Source organism: Lissotriton vulgaris, unplaced genomic scaffold (genome assembly GCF_964263255.1).
Source record: "Lissotriton vulgaris unplaced genomic scaffold, aLisVul1.2 SCAFFOLD_1588, whole genome shotgun sequence".
NCBI lineage: Eukaryota > Metazoa > Chordata > Amphibia > Caudata > Salamandridae > Lissotriton > Lissotriton vulgaris.
In genome coordinates this window covers 188,699-210,936 of record NW_028253588.1, presented here as the reverse complement: position 1 = coordinate 210,936, position 22,238 = coordinate 188,699, and positions in this window count along the sequence as shown.

The window sequence follows — 22,238 nt, the reverse complement described above, 5'->3', positions numbered from 1 at the left end:
GTTGGCGATTTTCAACCAGTGCCGTTTTTTCAGATGTTCCGTCATGCTCGTGCGCCCTGGGAGATGAAGGAGCAACCTAGCTGCGGCATTTTGAATGACCTGAAGTCGGTTGATGGTGTCTTTATTCACTCCTAAGTAAAGGATATTCCCGTAATCTAATCGCGAACCTATTAAGGCCTGTACTAATGTTCTCTGTGCCCCTTCTGGGAGTTGCCACAATATTTTCCTGAGCCATTTGAGGATTGCAAAACATGTTGAGGCCGTTTTGGCAGTTTGTGCTCGCATTGACAACTTCTCGTCAAATATTACCCCTAGGTTGCGAGCAGATTGCACCGCAACCGGGGTCAGGCCCATTTCTACCGGCCAATGAGAAGGGCCCCACAGATCCTTATGATCACCAAAGAGAAGCAACTCTGTTTTTTCCCCGTTCAGCTTTAGTTTCTTAGAGTGCAGCCAGTCCGCCATTCTCAAGAGCCCAGAGCGAAGAGAGACATTGGATTTGTCAGTAGTTTTCAGGGAGAACACAAGTTGTGTATCATCCGTGTAGGAATAAATAGTGAGGCCTATTTCCTCTGCAATTTTGGCTAGCGGGGTAACATAAATATTAAACAATAGCGGACTCAGTATTGAACCCTGTGGCACCCCGTGGACGGCGTCCAGGATTTCAGAGGAGTTGTTTTTAGAAAACACCTGGAAGGTCCGATGTGAGAGGAATTGTCCTCTAGTGCCTGCACCAGGGTTTTGTGGGAGATGGTATCAAAGGCGGCTCTCAAATCTAAAAGAATGAGTGCCGCCGTGCCACCACTATCCAGTTCCTTATGGATAGCTTCAATAACCCCTAATAGGGTAGATTCCGTTGAATGACCTCTTCTAAACCCTGACTGAGAGTGATGCAGTAGATTGTTATCATTGACAAAATCTGCCAGCTGTTTGTTCACATGCTTTTCCAGGATTTTCGAGAATATCGGCAGTAGCGATATTGGGCGAAAATTAGAGAAGACCTCCGGGTCACCGTTTGCCTTTTTTAGTAGGGGGCTTACCATAGCACGCTTCTAGTCATCGGGTACTACAGCTTCCTCTAGGGAAGCGTTTAACAGTAATCTGATCACACCCAGGATGAAAGGATCCGGCTGCTTTATAATAAACGCTGGAATTGGATCCTGAGGTAAGCCTGATCTGATGCTATTTAGTATTTGCACAAAAGTCGTGTCATCTAGAGGTTGCCATCTACTAAGTACATTCTCAGGGGAGTTCTCTCTTATCGCTCTTCCACTAGGGATTGAGACATTTGCTAACGAGACTGCGGCATCGTCATTTTTGCTAAAATTTGAATAAATTTTGGTTATCTTCTCACAAAAAAAATTGGCTATGAGATTACATTGCAAGGGAGACAGGGACGGGGGTTCTGGTTTGAGAGCCGCTCCTGGAAGGTCTTTTAAAACTTTAAAAAGAGTGCCATGTTGCTTTGTGCTACTAGAATAGTGTTTTTAGTATAGTTTCCCTTAGCTATTTTACAGGATAAATGGTAGTCATTAAGCGCTTGTTTATATATTTCTTTAGTGGCTGAAGCATAGTCTCTTCTCCACTGCCTCTCTAATTTTTTGCACTTACTTTTTTCTTCCCTTAATTTCTCTGTAAACCACAGAGCTGGGGGATTACATGATTTTCGTTTGCTCAAAGTGAGCGGGACTATAATATGTGCAGCACTGGCTAGCCAGCTATTGATCTCTTTGTGGTCACTAATTTTGAGTTCCTTAAAAACAATATCGGGGCTTGAGCGAATGATCTGTGTGTTGAGCTCATTTATATCAAGTTTTCGCCAATTCCTAGATCAGACATCCGATCTAAACAGGTTTTTGATAGTGGGAACCAAAATATTAAAATGGATAAGATAATGGTCAGACCATGGGATAGGTAATGCGGGCTCATATCTTATGCGATCAAAATTTGCAAAGACTGGATCTAATAGGTGACCTGCAATATGAGTGGGGCCATTGTTCCACAATTGGACATTAAGTGCTTCTAAATCCGAGAGAAGATTGAGGATCATAGGACTGCTGCGATCCTCCAAATACAGATTAAGATTTCCAAGAATTGGATACCGAAAGTCTTAAAATTAGGATTTTTCTCAGTTTAGGAGTCCTGAAGTTAGGACTCTTACCTTTACTACTACGAAATAGAGAAAACTCCTAATATTAAGCCTTTCGGTATTCACAGAAGGCATTTAAGAGTCCTAAAGTTAGGAGTCCTAACTTTACTACTACTAAATTGAGAAAAATCCTAATTTTAAGACTTTCGGTATTCAGAGAAGGCATTTAGGAGTCCTGAAGTTAGGAGTCCTAACTTTACTACTATTAAATTGAGAAAAATCCTAATTTTAAGACTTTCGGTATTCAGAGAAGGTATTTAGGAGTCCTAAAGTTAGGAGTCCTAACTTTACTACTACTAAATTGAGAAAAATCCTAATTTTAAGACTTTCGGTATTCACAGAAGGTATTTAGGAAGACTAAAGTTAGGAGTCCTAACTTTACTAATAATTAATTGAGAGAAATCCTAATTTTAAGACTTTCTGTATTCACAGAAGGCATTTAGGAGTCCTAAAGTTAGGACTCCTAACTTCTGTGAATACCGAAATGAGTAAGTGCCTTCTGTGAATACCAAAATGAATAAGTGCCTTCTGTGAATACCAAAATGGTAGTAAGTTTAGGATTTTGTCTTAGGTTAGTTCTGTGAATCGGTCCCACTGTTATTGGCACTGCCCCCTCTCTGCAAAATGTGAAATAATTTCCAGAGGTATGTAGAGGGGCAGAGGAGCTTGGAAATCATGGGCCTGTTTTCGAAGAGTAAATTTCTCATATTTGGTAAGATCATGCTTACAGAGGCACGGCCATACTGCACACATGCTATAATTTGAAGTCCAGGCAGGACAGTGTTTGTGGTATATGAGATGGTCAAGAACACTGTGACATGATGCAGTGCTTAATGTGTAAAAAAATAAGCACTGGTGGGCAAAGCTTATTTCAGAAGAATGAGGATGGCGCTATTGAAGATTGATGTGCTGAATGCCAAGGCTGCATAGTCTTTATTCCACTTCATGCCTCTTCAATTGACAACCAGACACTCCCTGCCTCTTAATCTCACTCGTGTAAAGTATTTTTCATGCCAGATTTCTCAATTTGTCACTGATTCTCCATCTTTCTCTTCCTGCTTCTTCACCCCTTTTTATATTTTTCTCTTACACTGGCTTAAAATCTGTTCAGGAACAAGTTCTGGTCCCTGAAAATTGGGTTCTGTTGGACCCCCCAGGCAACCCCCATCTCAAATTCAAGGCTCGAGAACACATGATTATCATTTTCAGGTGACATAAAGTCATATCTGCAGCTGATGCAGACACTTTCTGAAGAAATTGGTATATTGGTTGATGGGGAGGGGTTTGCAAACCCCATTCATGCATCAACCACAATCTGAACTACAAAAGTCACTAAATTAAGCTGTGCTTAAGCCTCTGATTGCTTGGCACAAAAGTCTCAGTTGGCTTAACTTAGAGGCAATGTGAAAGTATTGAGTGCAAAACACAAACAGCAATACAGTGAAAACATGACACAAAACAAATCTCAAAGAGAGAATGGATGGATGAAAGAAGAGCGATTGTGCAAGGAGGAGAAGGGAGTGGGGCTGCTTTCAGCATTTCGCCAGGGTTGCTTTGGTTCCCCAGCCCGGCCTTTAGAACCTCTGATGGATGCAGGATGGAAGGAAGAGCATCACACCTAAAATACCTGTCCGGCAAAGCTAGATTTTAACTAATGCAATGTAATTATTTTTACAGAACTTGTCAAAACGCTACAATTCATAGTAAGATAAAACTTGAATGCACATTAAGACGTATTAGAAGTAAGATAGAAGAAGTGACTTGGTAATGTAGTGACTTACAGAGTATTTTGACATGAAATAGTGCTCAACTGAAGAAAGTGTTGTGTATAGTAGTTTCTATGGAACCTAGAAAGTGTCTGCGGTGTTTGATTTGATGACTCATGGAAATCATGCTGCATATGTTCGCAGAGACCTAGGTTAGATAGCAAGATAAAGGAGAAACTGGAATGGGCTCAGGCAGATAAATTATACATGGCCATGGAAAGAAACTCACAGCAGAATTGGAGGAAACTGACTTTAAATGCTGCTACAATCAAAAGAGTACCATGGATATGGGGAATTATCAGGTGGGAAACTTATTCTTAGTGGACAATGCAGACTAAGTACTAGGAGCCACAGGCTAAACAGTTAATGATGTATTTTTGCTGATGGATGCGAGGAATGCATAGGCACAGAATTACAAAACATTTGCGCTGGGTTGGTGTCACAAAAGTGACACAAAAGTCTAAAATGTTTTATTTGGGTTTAGTTTCCAGGACAAATCTTGATTTGCACCGGAAAGTTGCCTCAATGTAACACAAAGAAGTGTAAAGTGCTCCCACCCTCCATGGTGTTTGATACAATAGTAGGCAGGGCGTTGCACCAAAAAAACTAATGTCACCTTGAAGCAGGGGCAAACAGAAGAAATACTTTTATTTTTCCTAACTTTTCCTACTTTCATGTGTGCTACAATGTACAGCACACATTCAAAGTAGACATTTGTTTTTTAAGTTAGTCTAAGCATAGTATTGTTTACTGGAAGGCTGCCCTCCGAGTACAAAAACTATGTTTGACATAAGGCAGTCAGCTTTGCACTATGGGGGAAACGTGTGTGCCTGGCGCTAGGCAGCCAGATCATGCTCCAGTACTTGTGAGTAGCAGGTTGGTGCCATATCTCCTCAGATGAGGTTTCCCTGCTCTCTTCCTCTCCAGCAATGCGCCACAGCCTCTTTGTATGCTGCAGTGCCTTGTTGGACCCTTTTGTAAAACTGGGCTCGAGCCTTGCCATGGTGCTGGTTAACCATGAGTCCATAAAAGCAGAATATCTCAGTATGTTTTAGGTTAGGGGACCGCCTAGACTTGCACACAAAGGTTTTGGTGAATTTTACTAGAATATTAAAAGGTCTACTATACTGAGACCTCAACTGTGAGACTCAGTATGTATTCTTGCATATAGTAATTAGGATGTTGTGACTAGTGGAGCATACCTTTGTAAAGATTTTGTTTGAAACAAATAGTTTTATGAGTTGTTTTAAATACCAAAGGACAGTTATAGCCAAAAATAAAGCACTTTACACTTCACTGATGCCAAAATGGTTGCTGCTCTGGCAGTACTGAAACAGCATTGCAAGATTTGCAGATTGGATGCTAGTTAAATCGAAGGAGGCTGCACATTTGAATTCGTTTTCCAGTGCCGGACACCTTCCGCTGCACTTTAGAGGTGCCACTGAACACTGGGTAGATGCATCAACGTTTAAATTTGCGAGTCCTTATTTGCGAATAATAAGGAATCGCAAATAAGGAATCGCAAATGGCAATGCATCATTATTTTCGCAAATTTAATGCGATTCGGTAAAAATCGCAATTTTAACCGAATCGCATTAAATATGCGAATTCTTAATTGTGAATTCGCAATTTGCGATATCGCAAATTGCGAATTTACACACATGATGCATCTCATTGACTCAACTGCCTGAAAGCCAGTACAGCAATCAGGCGCAGCTGCTCCCTAGTTTGAAGGTGTGGTTTGGCAGTTTGCTGTGTGAGCTTTCCCTGGAGGTTGCTGCTGCAGTCTGTGCCTCACTTTGCATTTGAAAATGGAAAATGAGAATCCAGTTGAAGAGGGGCCAGCCAGAAAAAAGGAAAATTAAGTTTTCAGATCAAGAGTTGGAAATCCTCATTGAGGAGGTGACTGCAAGACAGGAGCAGCTTTTTGGTAAGCTGTCTCTTAAGGTCCCTGAGGCTGTTAAAAGCAACCTATGGATTGCCATACAATCAAAGGTCAAAGCAGTAGGAGTGGCACATCGCGGTATTAATAATCTCCAAAAAAGATGGTATGACCTGCGCAGCCGTGCAAAAGAGAAGCTTGCCAAGAGAATGAAATCTGCTAAGCTTACTGGAGGCGGAACACCCAGGGATAGACCCAACACTCCCCTTGAAGAAATGGTGGAAGCCACACTGTTGACTGAGGCTGTAGTTGGAGTAACAAACATTGATACATCTGAGATTCCAACTCCTACTGAAGGTAAGTGAATTGTATGTGGTTTTTAAAGTCTGAATGGAGACCATTAATTTTTGACTGCTGATGTGTGATCAACATTGTAATTAAGTTGGGTATGAAATGATCTGACTGTGTCACCACCAACCTCCAAGTAATGTTAGTTAACTGAAAGCAGTACATTATGGGAGTTGTAGTTAATATGAATCCGTTTTGTACACAAAGGTAACATTTTCAGCACCCTAAAACATTGTTATCAACAAATATCAAGAATGAGACTAGGGGGCACATGCATCATTGTGTAGATTTGCGATTCGTAATTTGCGAAAAATAGAGAATGGCAAATTCCGAATCGCAAATTGGAATGCATGAATATTTTTGCGAATTTTTACCGATTCTCTAAAAATCGCAAAAAAATGCGAATCGCATTTTCTTTAGCGATTTTATTGCGAATTCGCAATTTGCGATTTCACAAATTGCGAATTCGCAATAAAATCGCATTTTCATGCATCACAGCCAGGACACACCCTGGAAGCCAGGAGCCTGATTGCACACACCTGCGCAGCTGATCAAACAGAAAACAGGCAGTTGGTGCATTCAGCTCTGTTTGTCTGCAGTGGAGGAGTGTTTTGGAGACGCAAAATTAAGTTCAATGAGCAAGAACTTGAGATACTAATTGAGGAGGTGACTTCGCGCCATGACCAGCTGTTTGGGAAGCTGTCTTTAAAGGTCCCTGAGGCTGTAAAAAGGAAACTTTGGCTAGCCATACAGGCTAAAGTGAATGCAGTGGGGGTTGCCCACCGGGACATCACCAACCTCCAAAAGCATTGGTACGATTTACGCTCACACGCAAAAGAAAGTATTGCGACAAGAATGAAGAGTTGCAAGAAGACTGGTGGAGGCTCCCCTAACAACAAACCCACAACTCCCCTTGAGGATTTGGTTGAGGGGACACTTGTAACAGAAGCTGTAGTAGGAGTGACAAACATAGACACCTCTGAGCATGCTGGCACTTCTCAAGGTAAGAGTTATTTTTTTAACAAATGCAAACTTAAATGAAATAGGGTAGCAGGATGTATGTAGACATGTTTTTGATGCTGTAACATAATTTTAATCTTCTGTTACATCCTCACTTGCATAGCACTAGTGTAAAAGGCAATTTCATTGAACAGTGCAATGCATCATGGGAGTTGTAGTTTTTAAGTCCAAATTATTAATCATGAAAGCAATAAGTACATAGTCAGTTTGCCTATCAAAAATTTTTCAAACACATGGTAAATGAAGATTTCAAAGGCGTCCTTCATCTTGAACACATGTTTTCTTTATTTGTAATTTTTTATCAGAGAAGACATTACATTGATATCATGCATCATTTTTTTAATTTTAGATTTACAAAAGGAAAATGAAGCAAACGCTTTTGATGAGATCAGCATGGATATACATAGCCAATCAGACAATAATACTGTGAGTTCTTCACCCTCTGTGCACGTTAAAAAAATTAGAAAATCAGTGCGTAAAGTACAGGAATTAGAGTCTGAGGAAGATGCAAATGGCACAGAAATTGTGGTTGATGATTCTCAGAAGCCTGCCACTTCAACAAAACAGTTTAGTGGTCATAGAAGAATCCAACAATTCTACCGAAGGAGGCCTCGCTCTTCCAATCCAAGAGACTCCACAGTGGATGATGTCCATGCAAGTACAGTTGAACTCAAATTATTGAAAGTGCAGCGTCTTCAGGGTAAAGATCTGAGAGTAATAAAGGGAAAAATGAGTCATATGGTTGAAGACCTCAGTGGAATCAATAAGACATTGAAAACATTATCCAAGGTCATTGAAGGGGCGCATACTGCCTCAAATCAGAATTTTGAGCGTTTAGCAAATGCTTTAGTGACAATATCTGATGTCTTTCAAAGTCAAAACATTGACAATTGTAATAGACATTTGAGAACTGTGGCAAGTATGCACACTTATGCCCGGGTTCTGAATAGGGTGACCAGCAGCAATGCACGTCTCATCAAACACACAATGCGCATGCAAGAGGAAATTAAAAAGTGTTGTGCAGATCTATGTGAAGGATTTAAAAATATGAAAAGTGGGGTTAATGTGCTGCCACCTGATGATAACCAGAATACAGCTTATGAAGGCAATGTTATCAATGAATCTGCAGGAACCAGTGGTGATGCACACACCAATGATGTGGGTGAACGCCGTAGCAAAAGAGGAAAAGAAATTAATATTTGCCCGGTCATGGTTTCTGATTCGGTTAAAAATAAAGCTTTAGGTTTGCGTGGAAGGAAGAAGTGATTCCTTGTTATTGTTGCATTTCATGTATTACATTTTCTCTATACAATGATATGGACTAAGGATTACATTAGGCCAATATCTGCTTTTTTTTTACTTTTTGAGAAGTCATGCTTTGAATTGTTTTTTCAAAATACTATTGTGTCAAACATGGTAAAATAAAGTGTTTTATTTTGGAAGCAAAAAAATTATTTCCTACCTTTTTTAAAAAGTAATGTTGTGTAATTTCGGCCCTTCTTCTTCTCCCTTCCGCTGCGTCCGGTCCATGAACTCTTGCATGTGGTTGTTGTGGCTGGTTGAAATTATTTGGTAGCAAATCATCTACATCTAGTTCAAGGCCTCTCCTAGTTGCTAGGTTGTGCAAGACTGCACATGTTGCAACTATTTTGCAACACACATCTGGCCGATATTGCAAGGCTCCACCAGTCTTATGCAGTATGCGGAACCTGGACTTCATGACCCCAAACGTCCTCTCTATTATGCTGCGGGTTGAGATATGGGCATTGTTGTACAGTTGTTCTTTGCGGGTAGTTGGTGTCAGGTATGGGGTGAGAATGTAAGACCTCACTCCATATGCACTGTCTCCTAAGTTGAAAGATGAGATATGTAAATTAACATCACACACATTGCAATGGATGTCAGAAACATTAGCATTGCCAGTAAACAAAAACAGTTTACCTAATAAATATCCATCTCCAAATTCTCCAGAAAGTAGGTGATCATGAATGGCACTATGTTTGAAAATGTATGAATCGTGGGCACTACCTGGGTAGCTGGCAACTAAGTCAGTGATGATTCCTTTGGAATCACAGATTTCTTGTATGTTTAAAGAGTGGTAACTTTTCCTATTTCTAAAAATGTACTCATTAGCAGCTGGGGGACAAATGGGGACACGTGTTCCATCAACACATCCTATGACATGTGGGAAGTGTGCCACGTTATAAAAGTCTAACTTGGTCTGCAGAAACTCCTGATGCGTTGAGGGGAAAATTATGTGGTGATTTATCCTATGGAGCATTGCATTCAGGAGGTCATTGAAAAATCTAGACAATGCACTCTGTGAAACACCCCCTGCAACTGCTATTACACCTTGGAAGGAGCCAGAGGCTAAAAGGTGTAGACAACATAAAACCTGCACATGGGTGGGTATAGCTTGAGTTCTACGCGTTTGCCTTTGCAGTATGGGGTTCAACTCTGCAATTAAATCAATGATGGTGTCTGCATTAAGTCTATACTTATCATATATGTCAGCCTGTGTCTGCCCAAGCAAAGTAATGTGCAACCTAAAAACCCTTTCACTGAGTTCTCTTCTCCTCCTCCCTGCTGCTCTCATCCGCCATGTGCTAAGAAAATTGCTGCTGCCATCCTGGAAGATATCCAGAGTCATTCTGAAGTCCCTTTTATAGGTTGCTAATCATTTCCACATGTGTAGTGTAAAAAAAAAAAAATACCACCTGCTCTCACTTCTTCTTAATTTTGCACTTCCTAAATGTGTTTTCTTAGAATTACTGACATGTGCGAAAATTGATGCATTCCATTTTTCGCAAATTTTTAAGGATTCCTTAAATTTGCGAATTTTTTAGGAATCGCAAACAGGATTGCGAGTTTTTAAGGAATCGCAATTGGTTTTGCGACTTTTTTAAGTAATCGCAAAAGTAATTGCGATTCCAAAATAGACAAAAAAAGATGCATCACATTTTCAGATATTGCATTTGCAAACGGCCGAATTTTGCGATTCGCACCATTTGCGAATGCAAAATCTGTTGATGCATGTGCCCCTAGATTCATTTCAGTGACAATATTTTTAGACTTTATTACATATTGTAAGGGAAGTGCAAACTAAAATTAACAACATGTTTGCATTTTTTTAAATCATAGAGGCACTGCAAGACCTAATTGAGCAGGATTTAAGGGATTTCCACAACCAAGATGTTCAAGAAAAACAGATGGAAAATGCTCCAAGTACTTCATCAGCCAATTCACAACCAAGTGAAAGACAGAGAGTGTGACAACTGCTCCAGGCAGATTCAGAAACTGAGCAGAATGTCAATGTTACAGAAAGCCAGCCTCAAAGCACTCCTACAGTCACAAATTCAAGGATGAGTAGGCGAAGGAGACTTCAGCAGTTTACTATGCGTCGAGGTACTGTGCGTGAAAGTGGTCAGGTTGGAGAGGGTCCCTTCACTGGCAATATTGTTGAGGACAAAATATTAAAGGTACAGCGTCTGCAAGGCAAAGACATTGGAATTATTAAAGGAAAAATGGGACATATCAGCAAACAAATGGGTACATTAGCAACCAGTATGAATAAAATGATCAATGTAATGAAAACAGGCCATGAAACATCTGCAATGAAGCTTGACCGTATTGCAAACTCTTTGGAGACCATGTGCACAATGAGGCAGAAACATCAAAAGATCAGTGGTAAAAGGCAGGTTCAACTCCTGACCAACATGCAGGCCCATAACAGGGAAATGACTTGCCTTTCTAATTGTACACGTGCCCTCTGCAAGGAGACCCTTTCAACCCAGGTACTCCTGATGAAAACCTTTAAACATATTCAAAAAGGAGTGGGGGCTACCTTTGAGCCATCAGCACATTCACAGTCCAAGGCATTCCCAGAAAAGCAAATACCAATGGGGGAGAGTGGTACCGGCAGTGCTATGAGTGGCACATCTGAGCATTGCTTGAGTGGCACACGGCAAAGTAATAGAAAGCAGAATGATGCCACTAATGTTAACATGCACACTGGGAAAAGTCCAGGGAAGGCATTAGGAGTGCGTGGGCATAAGAAATGACATTGCAATGCCTCTTGAGTGGTATTCATGAGGTCTAAGTTTGAGATTCACTGCTTTTCATTTTTACATGCCTGATTTAAAAGGCCACAATTAAGTTTGAAATACAGTTCAAGTCCAAAAACTATAGCTTTTCAATTTCATTTACAATTAAATTTCACATTGCTTGCAGCAAAATTACTTTTTCAGAGTTTTTCTTACCTCATTTAGAAGTAATGCTGTGTGATGTCTGCCCTTCTCCTTCTCCCCTCTGCTGCCTCTGGTCCATGTGCTCTTGGTTGTGGTTGTGGAGGCTGATTTACATTTGGAGGTAAAACATCGTCCTCATCAAGTTCTATGCTTCTCACAGTTGCTAGATTATGTAGCATTGCACATGCTGCTACAATTTTACAGCAAATGTCTGGTTGGTACTGCAATGCTCCTCCAGTTTTATGAAGTATTCTGAAGCGTGATTTCATCACTCCAAAGGTCCGCTCTATGACATTCCTGGTTGATATGTGCGCCTGGTTGTAGTGCTGCTCTTTCCTTGTACTTGGGTTTAGGTATGGAGTTAAGATGTAAGACCTCACTGCATAGGCACTATCTCCTGCAATGGAAAGCAATGTAAATGTAATGTAAGCAAAAATGTGTGCAGTTCAATTGTAAGTTAGTTGAGTGGAATGAAACATTTACCTAGCAGGTATCCATCTCCAAATTCACCAGCAAGCAGTCTAGCATGAATGGCACTATGTCTAAAAATAAAGGAGTCATGGGCACTTCCTGGGTAACTAGCAACTAGGTCTGTAATTATGGTTTTAGAATTACAGACAGCTTGAATATTAAGTAAATGGAAGCATTTCCTGTTGCGATAAATATATTCATTTCCTGAGGGAGGGCAGATGGGGACATGTGTGCCATCTATACAGCCAATAACATGAGGAAATTGAGCCATGTTGTAGAAATCCAGTTTGATCTTCATTAAATCCTGTTGTGTGCTAGGGAGTTTAATATGAAACCTTATTCTTTGTAACATGGCATTTAAAAAGGCATTAAAAAATCTGGAGAGGGAACTCTGGGACACACCACCAGCAATGGCTACTACCCCCTGAAATGACCCAGATGCAAGGAGGTGCAATGAACACAATACCTGCACATGGGTCGGTATGGCTTGTGTCCTGCGTGTTTGCCTCTGCAGAATTGGGTCCAATTCATAGATTAAATCTAATATTAAAGTGCCATTCAGCCTATATTTCTTAAATATCTCTGCCTCAGTCTGCCCCAATAAGGTTATGCGCACTCTAAAGATTCTCTCCTGTATGAGACTTCTCCTCCAACCTGCAGCTACTCTCAGCCTCTGCCTGCGTGCCAAAAAGTAAAGTGCAGCCATCTTGAAAGGCTTGTTCAAGGTCTATGAGGTCCTTATATGCTGCACAGATGATTGACAGATGCAGTTGAACCAGTTAGTCAAATTAGCACCAGGTTCAAGTTCTTCTAATTTTAAGAATTCCTAATTGCGATTTTTTTAAAAATCGCAAATTGCGATTTTTGATGCATTGCATTTTTTCGCAATTTAAAACAGAATCGCAATTTTAGCAATTTTTTAAAGAAATCGCAAACGATATTGCAATTCCTAAATATGCGAAAAAAAAATAAAAAAAATGATGCATTCCAAAAGCATGAATTGCATTCGCAAACGGCCGATTTTTGCGATTCGCACCGTTTGCGAACGCAATTTTCTTTGATGCATCTGGGCAGTAAACTCTAGAAATCATGACATGTATCAATGCAGAGGTGATCTGCATTGAGAGCACACTTAAAAAGGAGAACCTGATGCCAATACAAGTGAAACATTCTGGAGCAGTTGGTCCATCTGGAGTGCCACTGGGGTGCAGACACACTCAAGGCAGACAGAAATCTGTAAATACCACCAAAAATAGCACAGTCGTCAAATTCAAATCCAAGTGACCTTCAGGTTGTGTATGATCTGTGGTTTAAACTCAGATCTGCAGGTGTTCAATACAGCTGCGGCTGGCACAGATAATCGCGATGAGGCGGTGGGGCAGGACGCAGCAGGGGGGTAAGTCGACAGACAACGGAATAGGTATTATTTATTTATTTATTTATACCTATGTCGACTACCCCGCTCCCACCCCACCCCGCTTCTGGTTCAATGTATTAAGTCCTCTTACAGATTAAAAAAAAAGTAAATCCACACCCAATGCAATCCCCCCAAGAAAAAACTTATGGAGTTTATAATCAATTCTTTTTAATTATTTTGTATTCTTCTTTCTCTAAAACAATTACCAACTTTCCCTGATCACGCTTAGAAAAATACATAATCACAATAAATAAGTGTATTATCACTCCTGCATTTACATTACTTTCACCAAGTTGAGCTTCCTCGTTCTATTCTCATACAGACAAATACTTTTTTAATAGATTCACAATTTCCCTTCTGAAAATCATGACATCTAATTTTCATCCATGTTGAAAGTAGATCGAAAAGGATAAATCTTGTAACTTTCACGTCGTTTATTCTTTTAAATGCTCAGTTTTTCGGACATTATTTGTTTACAACATTAACTGAAAGTATATATTAGATTTAAAACATTTTGATGGTATATCATTGAAAATGTGAAAGCACAATGAAGCAGTTAAGTTACAGAATCCAAGCCTATGCGAAGCAAAACAAGATTATTTACATTTTAGCGCAAAAACACCACCTTTTATTTAATATTGTCTGTTATTATTTTACATGGTGCCCCTCACTGTCCCACATAGTTTGAAAGTGAAACTAAAATTAGTAATATACTCCTCTTTAATATAATCGTGGCGCCATCTCTTATTTCACATGATTCCCATCAACATCTGCACACACTTTGAGAGTACAACAAAAAAGGAACTTAAACATTAGGAGACTTGCTATTCATCAGATGGAAGACAGGCAGTGCTAGCATTGTATTCAAAGGCTCCATAAAACCCTTCTGGATGTAAGGACATTACAGGTTGAAGTTCAGTTATGCTGGAAGCATCTCAGATGAGCCTGGTGCAGGGTGCATGACACAACAAGGGCAGCTGACAGATGATGGCAATGCAGACTGCAATCACTCTGCACAGATGGATGGCTTAAATCTAGACTTTGCAGCAGAAGCCCACCTTCCTATACAGCTTGACCTATGGGTCTGGTTGACAGTAAGACAATATCATGCAGGCAGAACATTTGTAATGGAGATGTCAATCTCCAGATTGGCTATTATTTTCGGATAGAAGAAGTCAGTGGCAATGTGAACCTTGTGCTGTGGATGATAATGTCCAGCAACCAAGGGTGATCCTAATTTTTGGTGGATTGCATAAAGGTAGCCCGAGCAATTTTAAAATTACCAATTAGGACACTGTACTAGCTTCACAAGTGCGACTGCAGTGGAAGAGTGGTGTTTCCTCTTTTTGTACTCTGACACTTCGCAGAAATTAGATTTATTAAATGCAAGCAAAAACAGTTAGTTTATCAAAAGAGGCTATTTTCAAACATTGTACATTTCCTGAACTGGAACTGTGCTATTTCCAAATGTTAAATTGGGTTTTGGTTTAAATTATCCAGTAACACAATATCCACATCCTGACTTTAATGTGCCTGTACTAATCAGTAAATGGATATCAACCATGCTTAGAAGTACTGATACTATGCACTATTACCATACAGTCTCAAATGCCAATTGTTGTTCCTATGCATTCCTAGAGTATAGGCCCTGCTGAGAAGTTTTGATGGAGTCCATCAGCTGTATAATCAAAAATGCTGAGAAGTCATGGAACAAGGTATTGTTTGTATGGACCTTGATGAGAACGTTTTAGATTGTCGTTCAATATGTAGCGGGCTATCCAAGAAGAGCTAGTGCTACCACTTACTAGCATGTCCATTCTGCTGTGTAGTGTTGCTTGTGTCCATTGCACGTGTGTCTATTGTAGGTATAGAAGCTCCACAAAGAAGTGACTACCAAGGCAAAAATCAGTAAATTCACAGGCTCACAAATAACATTGACGGGAGGGGTGCGCAGAATCCTAGAATTTAACTCTGCAGAAACTTTCTGAAATTTCAAGAAAATTCTATTAAATTATATGAATGTCAATAAAGATACCGGCAGGAGACAGGTTAGTGCTAAGAATACCTTAAGGAGAGACAGTTTCTTCTGTTCATACCACTTACCTGCCAGTGTCTTGCATGCATTTGTACATGATATATGCCCTCATATGACAATTTCATTAATAAAACTACAAAATACATTTCACACCATTTTCATGTTTTCATTACATTTTTCTGATATTTAGCAAAGTTTTGCAGACATTTTCTATATGTCTCCTACACAAAGTGATTGTCTCAAGAACAACATGGCACAAATTTGCACACTGCAAAATTTCATATTATTCAAAATTAAGAACTAGTCAGACTAGTAGGGAGCAGTGGTTACATGTTTCAGTATCCCAAAATCTTAATTGGGGTAGAAACCAACATTTTAGCACCTCTGACCCAATTCTCTCTTTTCTGAAAGATATATCTTCCTATTTTGTGCAAACTACACATTTATTTTAAATCTTTATGTTACAATCTAAACTTATATTTCAAATGTTTAAATAGTTAGAACAAAGTGGGAAACCAAGGAACAGTTCTCTAATAATTAAAACATTTTGTTTTAAGTAGCCGTTGATAGCTGAAGTTCAGAATCCAAATGTATTAATTAATTTAGAAAATCACAGCAATGTATCAACTATTCTACTTAAAAAAGGAAAAGAATAAAATATTTATTTTGTAATTGAAGGGGTGTTTGAAGTGGTATGGAATCCAGGACATGAAAAATGTCTCAGAGATATTTTCTCTAGATCATTTCTTCACTGCCTCCGAGGTGTAAAAATCTTAGACATAGCTTGCTTCAATTTACTGTTTCGTTGAATCAAGAGGGTGGATTGTGCAGAGGCAGAAATCAAAGAAGAGATCTGAAAAACACAATCTGCCCACTTCATGGGTAAAGATAGTGCAACACATTTAGCCACTAAATATGAAGCACTGACTAATTGGAGGGATCCCACCATTTTGGCTGCACCAAAATGAGAATTCAGGCGTGGTTGACTGAATGCCGACGCGTTCTCCTTCATCTGCCGAACATGTCTGCAGAGAGATCTGAGGATGAGTGTGATGGAAGCAATTTCAAGAAGAAGAGGCAAGCAAAATCCCAAAACAACGCCTAATATGACAGAAAGTTTATTTTTCCTTTCATCGCCTATGACAGTAGCGTTAGCTGTAAGATTAGAGGATGAATTCCAATAGGTCCCTCCATTGAAATTCCAGTAAAAGGGTAAAACGAAAGTCAGGGAACCTACCACTAAAGTTAGAAGCACCCAAGGCATGTACTTAGGAATTCTCAGTTTTAACCGAAAGAAAAGGCGGTGATTGAAGTCCACAATTTTCACGCAGTAGAAGACACAGAGACAAGAAGTAAGCCAACAGCTTGAGATGCTGCTCCATGCTAGAAGGAGACTTATGATGGGATTCCTTGAACTTACATCAACAATCTCCTTTGATGATGCAGACACAGAAATGTTTCCTACCTGGATACAGTGATAACAAAAGCATGAGATCCCTTGTACCACTACGATCAGATCACAAGTGTTCAGGGATTTGCCTTTAGCCAGGTCTAGAAGATTAACTGCCACAATGAAGCCGCTAGTGAGTATTCCAAACACATTCACTACTGACATGAGAATCACAAAGAAAATGTTAAGTGCAGGCTCCATTTGGTGTCTTCTTTCCAGATCACTTGAAGAAATGAGAAACTGTGCAGATCTCACCAGACGTTATCACTGAATGTCAGGAGCAGAGATGTTTTCGATACCTCCCCACACCAGCAGCTGTCCCTGGATTAAGTTACAGCTGCCGTCATCCATGTTACCGCTTAGGGTTTGATTTAGGACAGATGCAAATATGATCTTAAGTGCAAACCACTCACTAGTCATTTTATCACATATGCTGCAAATATCAAATATTTCATATATGTTTAAGAGAGGTGATCCCACCTTCCATATGAAAATGTTTTTTTAGACTTAACATCTTAGAACTCCCTTGACCAAAGTTTTAAAAAATTTGTATTTTATTTTTGAGTTTTGTATGGTGTCACATTCACGCAAACAACATTTATTGGCACTGGAAAGGACCCAATGGTGACAGAGACACACAAATAGCAACAGACTCAAAGTACTACTTGAAATAATTTAGCGAAAGGAATGTTTTTTCAAAATATCTACAGGTTAGGCTCAGGCTGGAGATAGATGCAGATCATTCCAGTGCCAGGCTGCTACAGAGAAGGCCCTTTCAATAACAGTCAGGAGTAGGGCCAAAGGCTCCTGCAGAAATCATTAATTAGAGGATTGAAAAAAATTATTAGGACTGTACACAGAAAATCTTGTGCACAATGGGGAATATTGTGGGGTTTGCCACAGTCAATCGTATTTGAACAATGTATGCTGCTTTATTGGGAGCCAGTGCCAGGTGGTTTGCAATAATCCAAGCACAATGAAATAAAGGCATTGGTAATCTGGACTTTTGGGGGTATCATAGAAAGATAGAGCATATTCTTCAGAGAATAGAGTTGAGAAGGAAGTACTTTATCAATGATGACATTTGGTTTGATCTAATCAATTAACTAGTGACTCTAATGCCCACATTTTTATAGTTGGCAGTAGAGCAGGTTGAGGACCTCAGGATGTCAGACCAGAAAAGGCAGATCCCAATTAGATGTTGGAATGCATAGAGAGAGAATGTTGGCCTTCTCTCTATTCAGTTTAAGCTCATGCACAGATATCAAGGGCCAGGTTTGTTAAGGAGTTGCATGGTCGTTGCGTCACACAAGGTAATGCAATGCAGGACAATTTCTTATTTCAGGTTTACAAATCCACGCAAGAGGTGATTTGCACCGCCTTGTGTGGGTTTGTAAAGAAATGTAATGCAACGTAGCTTGTTGAGTTGTGTTACATTTTGAGCTGGGAGGCATTCCAAGGGTGGAGCATGGGTGGTCCAATGAATCCGCCCATGCATTTGATACAGATCCAGATTCATAAAGGTTCAAATACCTGGGATTCCATCAAATTGTTATGCCTCCCAGATCATATTGTAACAAGGCGAAACATCTTTTTTCTCCATGTTATTTCCTCTTTCCAAACAAGATGTATTCTGCATCATACAGAGAAAGAGAAAACGCCTCTTTGGATTTGTTGGTGCCTTCCTGCATAAAAACTATGCTCCCGTAATGCAGACTCCCTTCCATTGTGGGGCAAGGGTGCCTGTGTTTGCATTATGCAGCATACAAGCCAGTGCAAAAGGGAGAATAAAAGCTCCACATCTTTCTAAATATGGAGAATTTCTGCTCTCTTCCCATCACACAAAACATTGTAGCAAGTCCCCTTGCTGTGCTGCATTGCCTGTGCCTCCTAGTGATGGACCTTGGTGATTCAGCCATATATCTTTATGGCAGAGAAATGTTCATTGCCTTTAATCCAAATAAATAACCTGAGTATTATCAGAATATAAAAATACTCCAAAAACAAAGATTTCAGTGAGATAGATGTCATATTTCATTTGAAAAGTAATGGAGAGCCAAGCGAGCCCTGAAGAACACCACACAAACAAGGACTGGAAAAAGAAGTAAAAGGGGAAAGAACAATTCCATATGACCGGTTGGAATAAAAGTCAGAAAACCAGGCAAAAGAACACCTGAAAAAATCTTCCAGTCTTAATAAACAAATAGAACAGTTTATATTTTAAATGTTGCAGATAAATACAAAAAAATAAGAACAGTTGTATTATTAGAATCTGAACAACATCACTGTTTATCTGCTGCTGAAAGAACTGTACAAAAACAACAAGGTTATGGATTTAATGCTTGAATTAAACTCAGCCTTTGGAAAATGCTTGGGGTGGCATCCCAATCAATTGTTTCTTGCCCACAATGCAACTCAGTTTGGACCTAGCCACATCCAAATCGCTCTTTACCCTTCTCCTCAGATGAACAGCCCAGCCTGAACAGCCAGGCCATCTCCTCCCTGTGTTATCTTTGAAAATGATTGCAGAGGCAGTGTTTTGCACATTAATATTCCAGAGGAGTAGCCATAGGGGTGCCTCCAGTGGCAACTTTCAACATAAGCACAACATGTTGAGATGACAGGCGTACATATGTGCTTGTGGGTTGTCTCTTGGATGGGCAGGAAGGTTTGGATTTTGATTGTTTTTGATTGTTTATGCTAAACATGTAGGGGACAATCTTTACAACAAAGTGTACCTCTGTTGGGGAATGACTACAATGTGGGCAGGAGACATGAAATGTACAGTAGATTATATTGGGGATAGATACCGTCCCCACCTTGTAGGAAACTGGGTTTGTGTTGCAGTATCCCCCACACACACATTTTGCCCCCTTTTTAGCTAGTAGATGCTGGCTTCCAAATCTGACAGTGCACTGAGGCTTGTTAACCAGACCGTAGTGCTCTTTCCTTAAAACAAGGTGATATCTAATTATAACACAATTGGCAAAGGACATTAGTACCCCTGTGAGTCCTTAGTAAATGGTACCCCTATTACCCAGGGCATAGGTATTAAAGAGGGTCCCTAAGGACTGTAGCATTTTTTATGCCACCCTAAGAGACCCACGCACCAATTTCAAACAGACCGCCATTGTAGGCTGTTTGCCATGGTGCATACCGGAGTCAAAAAAGGACCTTGCACACTCCTGTGTGCCATCACATAGTCACTGCATTAAATAATAATAAGTCACCCCTACTGCAGACCTTATGAGCCATAAGCCAGGGTGCATTAAATTTTATGTGAGTACATATCTACATGAGCATATATGCCCTTGTGATGTCTATTTCTATTACTAGATATTGCAAGGGAACAGGAAAGCCATCTTAAGGTATGTACTGGGCACTGGTCAAAACGAGTTACTCAGCCACATAACAGCTTTACTGATACATATGGTGTTTGGTATCAAACACTTCGTATTAATAAACCCACACTGACAGTGATGGATTTATTAGCACATGCACCCAGAGTGTACCTTAGAGGTACACCCTGAGCTCTACTAGTCCTCTTGTGTGCTGGTTGACCGTTCTAGTCCTGACTGCTACCACAGATGAGTTTCTGACCCCTTCAGAGGTGAGACTCTCACTCTCAGTGGTTAGGAACAATCCCTGCTCTGGCAGGAGGTGTTTACACCTCCTCCAGCATGAATGCTAGTAAATGAGCACATCAAGGCCTAAGGCTTCAAAGCCTCTGCAGCAATTGATTTGTGAGCCTGGCTTCCCACAGACCTAGAGGATGCCACCCTCTCCCCTGAGGCCCATTTGGCACCAGAAATGGTGGTGAAATTGGATAGTCAGGAGGCATGTAAAACTGCCAGGCTGGGCAGACGTCTGGGATGGGCAGCCTGAAGAGAACCCAAAATTAAAGATTCCACCATATTTAGTGAAGGCGAATTAAAAAACCCTGGAATAGGGCCGTGTCCACTCTCCACATTAAGTGGTCATCTAGGGGGTGTAGTGACCCCATGAGTAAGTAGCCCAAGGGCTACTACCTTTCGTTCCCTGTAACACCTCTAAATTGAGTATTAAGATGGCCACTGACAGCAGGAATTCAGATTTGACTACTGGAAACCAAGGAAGAAAGAAGAAGGACTGAAGACAGCAACAATTAATGACCGGCACCCAAGATTGGCACAAAACCTGCCAGGCTTCTTGCTCTTTGACCATCGCTGGGGACTACTTTGCCAACAGTCTCATCTCCTCCACAAAATCCTTGGAGGGCAGCCCAGCATCTCATCAACCACAAAACATCTCCCTTGTAGCAGAGAAACTGCTTTCCTGCAGCTGCAGGCACTGAAAAGCATCTGCAAGGTTCACTGTGTTGCCAGCTATCAGGCCTACTGAAGGAGCAGTGCAACAAGAGAAGGTCTTCTTGCTCCAAGAGGTCAGATCAGTCTCCTTGCCAAGGTCTGGAGATGCCAGGACCCCCAGGGGTAGGGTGTTAAATTATCGATTACAGAAATATAGCTGACATAAATATAGTTGTAAAAATATTGTTTACAAAAATATCGACACCCTATACTTAAACAGGTAAGTACATAAATATCTACTCAAAAATATCGTTGTAATTAATATAGATGTAAAAAATATCGACTTTTTAAATTAATTAAAATTACATTAAATAATAAATAAATATAAGTACTATTAACAAAATACATTACATTACTTTTATTTGTTAACTATTTAAAACAAATTAACTGCACTTTTTCATTATAAACTTAATAAATGTGTACATATACTTATATTTTACACATTACTTTATATAACAACAATAATACATACATATAATTAAAATATAAAATATATTATTAGTTAAAACATTTGATAGCGTAGGTGTAAAAATTACTATTCCCACTCCAGAGGGTGCAACAGTAGGGAAAGCGTTGGATAGCGTAGGGGTAAAAATTACTATTCCCACTCCAGAGGGTGCAACAGTAGGGAAAGCGTTGGATAGCGTAGAGGTAAAAATTAATATTCCCACTCCAGGGGGAGCAACAGTAGGGAAAGCGTTGGATAGCGTAGGAGTAAAAATTACTATTCCCACTCCAGAGGGTGCAACAGAAGGGAAAGCGTTGGATAGCGTAGGGGTAAAAATTACTATTCCCACTCCAGAGGGTGCAACAGTAGGGAAAGCATTGGATAGTGTAGGGGTAAAAATTACTATTCCCACTCCAGAGGGTGCAACAGTAGGGAAAGAGTTGGATAGCGTAGGGGTAAAAATTACTATTCCCACTCCAGAGGGTGCAACAGTAGGGAAAGCGTTGGATAGCAAAGAGGTAAAAATTACTATTCCCACTCCAGGGGGTGCAACAGTAGGGAAAGCGTTGGATAGCGTAGGAGTAAAAATTACTATTCCCACTCCAGAGGGTGCAACAGTAGGGAAAGCGTTGGATAGCGTAGGGGTAAAATTTACTATT